This window comes from Talpa europaea (assembly GCF_964194135.1).
Source record: "Talpa europaea genome assembly, chromosome: 6".
Classification (NCBI taxonomy): Eukaryota; Metazoa; Chordata; class Mammalia; order Eulipotyphla; family Talpidae; genus Talpa; species Talpa europaea.
In genome coordinates, this window is record NC_140072.1 from 37,652,540 (window position 1) to 37,662,798 (window position 10,259).

A 10,259-nucleotide genomic window follows, 5' to 3' on the forward strand; every position below is an offset into this window, starting at 1 on the left:
ATTGCACCTATGTACACATCTAAGACCTATAAGGACCTACGTATACATATCCAAGAACTCTTGTGTTGAAATCTATCAAGGATCTAGCAACACCCAATTTTCTGTCCTTTACTAGCTGTAAAATCTCTTTGGTGGGTTAGGTGACATTGTAAAATATCAAAAAATCATTATATATAAGAAATGTGCATTTTTAAATTTTAAAAAAGTGTTACTAATGGCTACCCTTTAAAAAAATTAAGGCATGAAGAGAGTTTGAATTATTAAAATATATTTTTAAAGGCCTGTAAATAAAAGCATAGGAGTGCACAGAGTTTTTTATTTATCAAAAGCCAATTCTCAAGAGTTCCTAAGAGTGGCTATTTCTAATATACAAGAATAAGGTAATATTGAGGGTATTTCATATTTCAGAATTTAAAAACTGTTGCTACCCCCAATTTGGAAGTAAGAGGGAGAAATGGAAGAACAAATCTTGTACTCCATATATGAGCCTCAAACCTTAATGTTTAAACAACTCTGCCTCCTGATCCTGTTTTATGGATAGCGCTCCTAATCTAGGTTTCTCTTTTATAATCAGGTTCCACTTTGCTCATTAAAGGTTATGCTGCTGCTTCGAGGGGTTTGGCAGTGTGGGTCTCATTTATTAGCACTGATAAATGTTATCAGGTATTTATTCAAATTACAGGAAATGAAATATTAACAAGTTGGTTAATAAGCAGAGTAGAAAAAATGCCTAAATTTGAGTCTGATAAAGCCCATTCAGGCCAGTAAGTTTTAGCAAATTTCTAGAAATTTACATGTGTAAAAATGTTAAAGGGTATATGGAAGTTCTAAACACAGTAACAAGCCCCAAAAATAAAAGGAATATGATTAGAAAGAATGAAATTAAAGTCTATTTACAAATGACATGATGTCTATATAGAAAATTCCAAAGAATCTATTTTTTAAAACAGATAGAACTAGTGAGTGGGTGCAGCATTGTCTCAGGATACAAGATCACCACACAGAATTTAATTGCATTTCTATATAATAGCAATGAACATGTGGAAACCAAAATTTAAAACAATACTTGTAATCAATCTGAAGAAAAATACTCGTAGAAATTTAAGAAAATATGCATAGAATCTTTATAGAAAATTACAGATGCTAATGAAATAAAGACTTAAATAAATGAAGAAATATACCATGTTTATGGATTGGAAAATGCTACACTAAAGATGCATATTTTCCCCCAAATTGATCAATAGGTTTAATGCAATTTCTATCAAAATTCCAGGAATGTTTTTGTAGACATATACAAGCTTCTAAAAGTTCTAAGTCACAGGCCTTGGAATAACTTAGACACTCTTGTAAACGAGGAATAAAGTGGGAGGAATCACTCTATCCAATATAAATTTTTATCTATGTATATGGCTACAGTAATCAATGCAGAGTGGTTCTGGTGAAGACACAGACACATAGATCAATGGAAAAGAATAGAAAATCTAGATATAGACCTAAAGCTCATGCTCAATTCCTTTTTTTGTAGGGGTGGAGAAGGCTAGTCTTTTCAATAAATATACTGGAAAACAAAACCCAGTAGTTTAAAAGAAATTCATTGAAAATGGAAAACATGAGCAGATTTTTCACTGACTGAAGAGAATCTGCAAACAGCAAATAAGTACATGAGAAGATATTTAACATCATTGTTCACTAGGGAAATACAATTAAAACCACTATAAAATATTGCTTTATACCTACTAATATGGATAAAATATAGTAACATCAAGAATGCAAAGAAACTGGAAAAGTCCTTTATAGCTGATGGAAATATAACATGGACTAGCCACTCTGGAAAACTATTTAACAATTTCTTATTAAACTAATCATGTAGCCGCCTACCACTTAGCAATTGCAATCCTGGGCATTTATCCCAAAGAATTGAAAACTTAAGTTCACACAAAAATTTGTACATGAATGTTCACAGCAGCTTTATATATAATATTCAAAAACTCATCAATCAGAAGTCTTTTAATGGATGACTCATGAAGCAAAGTGTGATATATCTATACATGGAATACTACTCAGCAATAAAAGGAACTAATTTCTGAAGCAAGCAACCACTTGGATGACTCCAGAAATTTATGCTGAATTAAAAAGCCAATCCCAAAAGGTTATAAACTGTATAATTGCATTTATAAAATATTTTGAAGTGCAAAATTCTAAAAATTAAAAACAGATCAGGAGGGCCTCCCCTGGTGGCGCAGCAGTTGAGCGCTGGGCTGCGAGGCTGCCCGCAGCCTCTGCAGCGCCAGTTCTATCCCCGGCTGCTGGGCGAGGGTCCCAAATGACGCGCAGACCTCTCCTGCCGCCCGCTGCTCCCCTCAGCAGTGTACTTCGGTCCTTCTGCCTGCTCTGCTCCCTGCTCTGGCTCTGGTGAATTCTCTCACCCTCCCGCGCTTCTGACTGTACCCAGTGCTTGTATAAATAAATAAATAAAATCTTTAAAAAAAAAAAAAAACAGATCAGGAGATGTCAGGGAGGAATGTGTGTGTAACACAGGGATCTCTGTGGCAATGGAAATTTTCTATATCTTGACTGTGCCAATGTCAGAATTCTGGTAGTGATATAATATAGTTTTTATGAGATGTTATCATTGGTGGAAATGGTAAAAGGACACAAGATCTCTTTGTATTATATCTTACAGCTGCTTGTGAATCTACAATTATCTCACATCTATAATTATCTGAGAGTAAAAAGTTTAATATAAACAAAATTTAAGGCTTAGTTTTTAAATAAGGCATTTATGCTGCTCTCTTATTGGGTGCCTATTAAATAACTGAGGTGTGTGCCAAAACCTAGGAGAACAACATTTGTTTTCTTTTGTTAATCATTAGTACCTACATTTGTGGAAGAGATGTGAGTTCTTTAAGTTTTCTAAATGTCCTCAATTTAATATTCTATACAAATGTACAAGAATTCAACAAATCTGCTGTTTTGATTTCAAGTGGGACACATGGAAGGGGAGGATTTTCAAGTTTCTGATATAAACGTAGGCGTATGTAGGTATCTAAGCCTGTACATAATGATTCTCTACTGATGTTCATAGCAAAGAACTCTATTTCCAGTAATCTTCCTCTAGATAAACTGGAAAAGCCTTCTTTTCTTGTTTCTGTGAATAAGCTCTATCCTGAACCCCATGTTTCTATTTACAGTGATTACACCAATCCATGGTGTCGACATAGAGTGTCATTCTGATGTTATTTATTTCAATACTCCTTGCATATACTGACTCATTATTAAAAATTTTGTTTTTTTTGGTCAACATGTATTTCTACAGTATTTCTAGAAAGTCTGTATTTCATTTTTAATAATTTAACCATCAAATATTGTTCTAAGAATAAACTTCTCTAGACTCATTTATTAATCCTTATTTGGTTGCTGTAACAGCAAGTCAATTACTATATTCAAACTGTAATGAAGCTATGGTGTGTCTGTGGTATAGCATGCATGTATGAAGTATAAAATCTGTTTTCAAAACTAGATATGTCTATGTAACCAAAGACTATTTCATTCCTGACATGATTTCCATGCTCGGTTAAATAAAATTCTGATATTTATATATAATCTTTTTATGTAATATGACAAATTGGCATTATTAGAGTTCTAAGAAAATGGATACTATTACAATGAATGAGCAGTTAAGTTTTCAATAGAAAGAATTCAGTGGGTGACATATAATTTTTGAAGGCACTGAGCACGATGCATTTAATTTGCAGACTTGAAAATGCTGATGGAGTTGCACTTCAGTGTTCTCACTCTTGGAAGTGTTTGCCATATATAGCACAGTTGTTATTCCTAGAGTTCAGGGCTATGAAAACATTCCATTTCACTGACGAGAAAACATGGCCAGGGGGCACATACAGGGTGTGGCAAAATGTGACAGGTGCCCAGGAAAGTAGGCCGTCCTGCAGCTTCCATAGACCACCATCAGCCTCAGGCTCTCTGAGATTTGTCATATTCAGAATGATCAGTTGGCCCAACTGACCCAGGACTGAGCAGTAAGATGTTCAGCACAAAAATCCTGGGCAAGGGCCTCCCTAGTGGTGCAAGGGGTTGAGCACCGCACTATGAAGCAATCCGCAGTCTCTGCAGCACAAGTTCGATCCCGGGCTGGCCAGGGAGCTACCCACATGGTGCAGCAGACCGCTCCTGACTTGCCCGCTACCCCCCTCAGCAGTGTATTTCAGTAGATCTACCTGTTCTGTTCCCCACTCTGTCTCTGGCGAATCCTCTCACCCCTGCATCTCTGGCCTGTACCCCAGCTCTTGTATGTATAAATAAATAAATCTTTAAAAAAAAAGTTTACAATAAAAAAAAATCCGGGCGAGCCAAGATAATCAGGTCACCCTACCTCCACAACACCTCAGCTCCAGGTCCTGAGCAGGTCCTCTCCAGACCTGACTCCCCTAGAAGCTGTGCATTCAGACATCTACCTGTACCCACCCTCTCACCATCTCTCACACCTTTCTCATGTGCCAGAGCCCTGACCTCTTCAGCCGCCTCATCCAACTCACTTGCTCAAGTTGCTGATGGAGAACATGGAATGGCAGTGGAGAACAAGCCCTGCCCTCAGGAAGCTTATGTTTTGTAAACAATAAGTAAGCAAAGCAAACAGGTTTTGAGCAAGGTGAACTGGTAATATGTGTGAAGTCCACTTTAGCCAGTATCAATGTCCTCAACACCCATACTCTCATCTGTCAGAACCACATGGCAAACCCCAGCCCCAGATAAATTCAGACTTCCCTGCAGCTGATTTTTAGCAGAGGAAAGCCGTGGCCACAGCATAGGTCTCACCTTAAATCTGGACCACAGGGTATTTCTCCCTCCAGTTTGCCCATTCTCTCAAGCAGCTGCTTTGAACAATCTCCACTGTCCACGACCCTTGGAGCCCACACCCTCATCCTTCTCACTGTCGGCAAATCATGTGTTTCCCAGAGGACTCTGTAGCCTTCAAGTAGGACCTCTCTCTGCTTCCTTACAGAATTTTCACAGCAGCACCTTTCTCCTCTCTTAACACTCTCTCCTGTTGGATGATTTTTGGGGTGCCACTGCCCAAATACACAGAGCAAGTCTAGGCTTATGGTATGTGGGAGCAAGTATACTGGAGGAAGGGTAAGACAGTGGGGGCTCAGGGTTTGTTTTTTAAGGTGGCTGATAGGCTGCAACATGGGAGTAAAGCTAAGGAAGGGATTGAAGACAGCAGAGGCAGAAAGATGCTAGATGGGCAGGGCATGCAGTAAAGCAGAGAAGAGCTGCGCTTGGGTGTGGGTATACCAGGCTCCTTTCAAGTTAGACAAGAGAGAGGGATCAGAGGGAGGGAGGGAGGAGCACAGGGGACTGAGGTGATGGTGCACGGGTGCATTGAGGAAGGAAACTCTATGGGGACTACACCTGCAGGGGGGAAGCTAATATTGTTTAAAAATGAACAATGATGTGAAAAATAAATAATTTAAAAAAATTAGACAAGAGCAGGACACTTGTTGGCCCCAGGGGAATGGGTGCACATCACAAGATATGACCCCTGTGGGAGGGGCGTTGACTGCTGTGCTTTGCGCCCCAGGGACTCATCAGGGGAACTCCTTGTTAATAAGACTGGAGCCATGGGTGGGGGTTGGGAGTATACCAGCAGACTCACCCTCCCTAAAGCCCTAAATCCAGTATTCAGTTTAACCCACCTTTTTCTCTGTCAATTAAAAGACCAGGATCTTGTTCTTGAGTGGCATCCTGCATCCTACAGCCTGCTCCATGACTCCTGTCTCTTTTCTTTATCAGTGCAGTGTAGCTGATGCAATACTTGGGTACTTGAGCCAACAACTGGAAAACAGGGTCACTAAGTGATCTCCAGAGTCGAGCCACACTGGTCACAAAGGCCAGGCTGGGTACTTGGGTGAACTAGATGCCGAGGTTAGAGAAGAGTGGGGAGAGGCTAGCATGGAGGAACCCACTTGGGGTGCCTGCCATTCCAGCCTTGAGTTCTCGGTGAGGTAAATCTGAAGCCTTGAGCTTTAACAGGGCAGGGAGGTTTGGTTTTGACGTATTTTACTAGAGGAGTCCTGATTTTTAAGGCACTGACTGACACAGCCTTTGAAAGAGACTGACATAGCTTCTTGAACCCATTGTTTCGTAGCCTTGTGAGTTTGGGAAATTGGTGAGTTCTTTAAATCTCAGCTTCCTCATTTGAAAAATGAGTGCTTGGAACACCCTTAGGGTAAAAGAAATGATGGCATTATATATCTTATTTTTTTCACGTTGCATATTAGTCTCCCCACCAAGACTGACGGATTGGAGGAGACCGATTTTGCTCATGACCCAGTTTATGGATAATGGTAACTGCTTGACAAATAGTTGTGTAAAGAATGGATGAATTATCTGTGGGCTTTGGCCAGAGTCCCTCCCCAGGTCTCAGTGGGTGTATTTTACTGCCACATACTTTCTCCTCATCCTGCCATGACTTTCCTCCCAGTCTTTATTGCCTCTCACTGGGGTCTTTCATCCTCCTAACCACATCAAGATAAATCGCTGACCCTTCTAGAGCTTCCTCAAAACTTCTGGGTTTCCAAATCGGACGATTTTTCATACATCCAATGCAAAGAATTGCTCTGCCACCTGGTGGCGAGACCTGGAACTTCAACTTTCTAAGACACAGACATCCCCGCCCCCTACCCACCCCTCACCCCCGCCCCCCAGAACCCAAGTGAAATAGAATCCTGAGTCCAGAATGCAGAATCCAGGTCAGGAAGAAACTTGAGCATCCTGGAGTCACTTTAGTGAAGAATCCCTGGTGGACACATGCACACCAAACTCTCCTCCTTGCAGATAGCATGTATAAATATTTTCCATCACATGATAAAGGCAGGCACATAGATACTTTGTGATGTTTTGATAGTGATATTTATGATTATTTGATTGACTTAATTAGTTGTTTCTATTGTAATTATTTATAAAACAATTATTTAATCACAGCAGTTAGTGTCACTGAACTGCTGTGAGCTAGGTATTTTATTTATTTTTTATCTCATTTAGCTTTCACATCTACCTGGCAAGGATGAAAATACTTGTTTTCCATGTGAAAAATCTGTAGTTCAGCAAGTTCTCCATTGTGTACTGATATATTGTGACTTCAACTCCATGTTTTAAAAGCTTATTTTGGATGATTTGAACTTGTTGTGAATACCTTGTTTTAATGAAATTGTTTTAATGTTGAATGGTAGGACCTTCTTATGGTATAACACATGCAGGATGGTGTCAGCAAAATTGTTATGCTCCTGAGAGCTTATCAGTAAGGACTCTTTTGTTATTGACACCATAGTAATGACAGTGGATCCATCATGTAATGGACATCTCAACTTCAAACACCAAAAGTTGGTGAGGACTTACTAGGAGTGTTGAGTCAGGTACAGGACCCTTTGCTGATCTAAGTAGCTCTACAAAGACCTTGGAGCATTAACTGCTGCTGAGGCAGAGGCTCCTCTTTGCCAGCAGTGGTGAAACCTGAGCAGCAGCCCATTGAAGGAGTTCCTCTTGCCTGTAAACACCAGCACCTGTGCCCACCCAGCATGGAGCTCTAGCAACAAAGGACTTCCACTTCATGCAGGCAGCACCGGGTCTGCAAAGGGTTGGCTGAGAACCAACTATACAAAGGTATGTACTCTCAACTCAGTTCACACTGTATTTCTTTCATCTCCCTTCTGCCTGAAGGTAGAGTAATGGACTCTATCATTGGTTTGGAGTAATCCAGTATGTTATTTCTTTTTTTTTTTTTAAGATTTATTTATTTATGCATATAAGAGCTGGGGTACAGGCCAGAGGTATGGGCAGGTGAGAGGATTCACCAGAGACAGAGCGGGGAACAGAACAGGCAGATTGACTGAAATACACTCTTGAGGGGAGCAGTGGGCGAGACAGGAAAGTTAGCTGTGCCATGTGGGCATCTCCCTGGCCGGGGATCGAACTCGTGCTGCAGTGACTGTGGATAGCTTCATAGGTTGCATCTTAACCCCTTGCACCACCAGACAGGCCCTGCAGTATGTTATTTCTGTATCGACTTCTTAAGAGACATTATTATCTGCTATGGCTTGGTCTGTGAAATGTTATTATAAATTGTAATTCCTGCAGTGAAGCTGTAATAAGTTATTGGCAAAGACAATCTCAGTCTCTAAGTATAATTTGTCCCCCAAACAAAACACTGTCAGGCCTGGGCTCCTCATACCTAGGGCCAGGCAGTAGCCCAGCAGGTGCTGCTATGGGACTGACGCCCACCTCCTCTCCGCTCCTCTTGATGCACTGGCGTGACAACAAGACCTCAGTCAGATCTATTTTTTCTCCCTGGGTTTTCCTTCTCTTCCATCTGTCCTCGACTCCCTGGGTGGCCTTTTCTGGCACAGCCTCAGGCTCCAGTAGGAGCCGCTTCCAGCAGATGCAAGGCCCATGTAAATCAAAGGAAATGTCTTAGTGCTTCATGTACTTCATTTTCTCTTTACAGCAACCCTGGACATAGGCCCTGATTTTCTAATTGTTAAGCGAGAACACCTGCCAGAGTCACGCAGCCGGCCATCGGTGGCACCAAGTCTATGCTCTAGTCTACATATTCATCAATACCAAATTGTGGGCCAATTTTTGATATTGCTTCAATACAAGATTACGCAAGCATGGGCTCACAGCCTTCCCTCCCCACACCTCCCACCTCACAGTTACTTCCTCTTGGGTCTTTGGTTCTTCCAGATGCTTTATGGCTAAGTCCCCATATAAAGCTCCCATTTATTTGAAATAGCCACTGTTTTCCTAATTAGAGACTGACATACTTTTGAACACAAAAGAAAGGTTAATAGCATTGATCTTGTTATTTTTCATAGAATGAGAGCATTTGTTCCATCAAGACTATGCTCACGTATCCTAAGCCAGCATATTTTAGTTATTTTTGCTTGTTTGCTTGTTTGTTTTTTACATTTTGCAAGGAAAGATTTATTAGGAAAAAAGAGAAGGAAAAAGAGAGGCACCTGCATAGTCACAGGTGGGCAGGAGACTATTTTAGTTATTTTTGAAACCATGCTCTATATCTATCTTATATGAATGCTACTTCCTTTACAGATACTTTTGAAAGGATTATGTAGTTGATTAAATGTATTTGGGAACAATAAAATTCTGAGTTTTGGAGGGGAAGGGTCATGTTTACTTTTTTAACTTAGCAATTATTTTTATTGTATTTCTCTATGGTATATTACATTCTGCAAATTTAGTGATTTTTTTAATAAAGACTGAAACAATCCTTTCTCCAGATAGTATATTGAGGAAGAGAAATCTGCCCTGTCATGAATCTGAGTGGCATAATAGCCCCAGAAAGCCAGCTACAAAGTTAACTAAAAACAGGATTTCTCCCAAGGTCATGGTACAGCTGTGAAATGTCAGACAAACTCCTTTTGAGTGACTTCTGCTTTTGTATTAAGAAAACCTGCTGTAAAATAATAGGCTGCCAGAAACTTTGCTGTGTGAATTCCAGTCATTGAGAAGGAAGTATTTCACTTCCGCCTGGAAGAGCCATGTCATTGAGATAGAGACAGAACTTCAATTTCCAATGCAGACAGGGCTTTCTAGACAAGGCAGTCTATAGTTATCCTAACTTTGTAATTTCCAAGAAACAGGACTCTTTGTCCACTTTGCAGTTTAGACCCAAAGCTGACCCCTTCCACACAGTGCTGTTTACTTTGAAGCTATTCAAACATGACTTCATTTAAATTTTACCTAACTCCCAATCTTCCCCCACTCACAACATTAATAGTTTTATCTCCTAGCTTGGTGACATGCACCCCAGAGCTCTGCAGGTCTTCTTGGTGTCCAAGAGCCATGTGCTAAGTGGGCTAGGACAGTGTGCACAGACCCAGATATTTCTACTTGGTTATCAGGGCACCCCAATCTTCTTTCCAGACCTCAAGGAAGCAGAGTTACTATTCAGAGTTGCTTGATGAACATATAAACAGATCAAAAAAGTAAAATGGATTGGAAAGGGTTATTCACCTAAATTCAGAGACAGGCAAACAAAGTCATCTTTGTCCCCAACAGAGAATGCAGCCAAGTCTAAGAATTATAACAAGATTTAGTGGCTCTCTCCCTAGGAGATGACGATGAGTAAACCTTATGCCACCGACGAAGCTGTATTTCAAGACACTGTGCTATAAGCTATGAGACATTCTGTCTCCAGCTATTCATTATGCATTGATTTAATC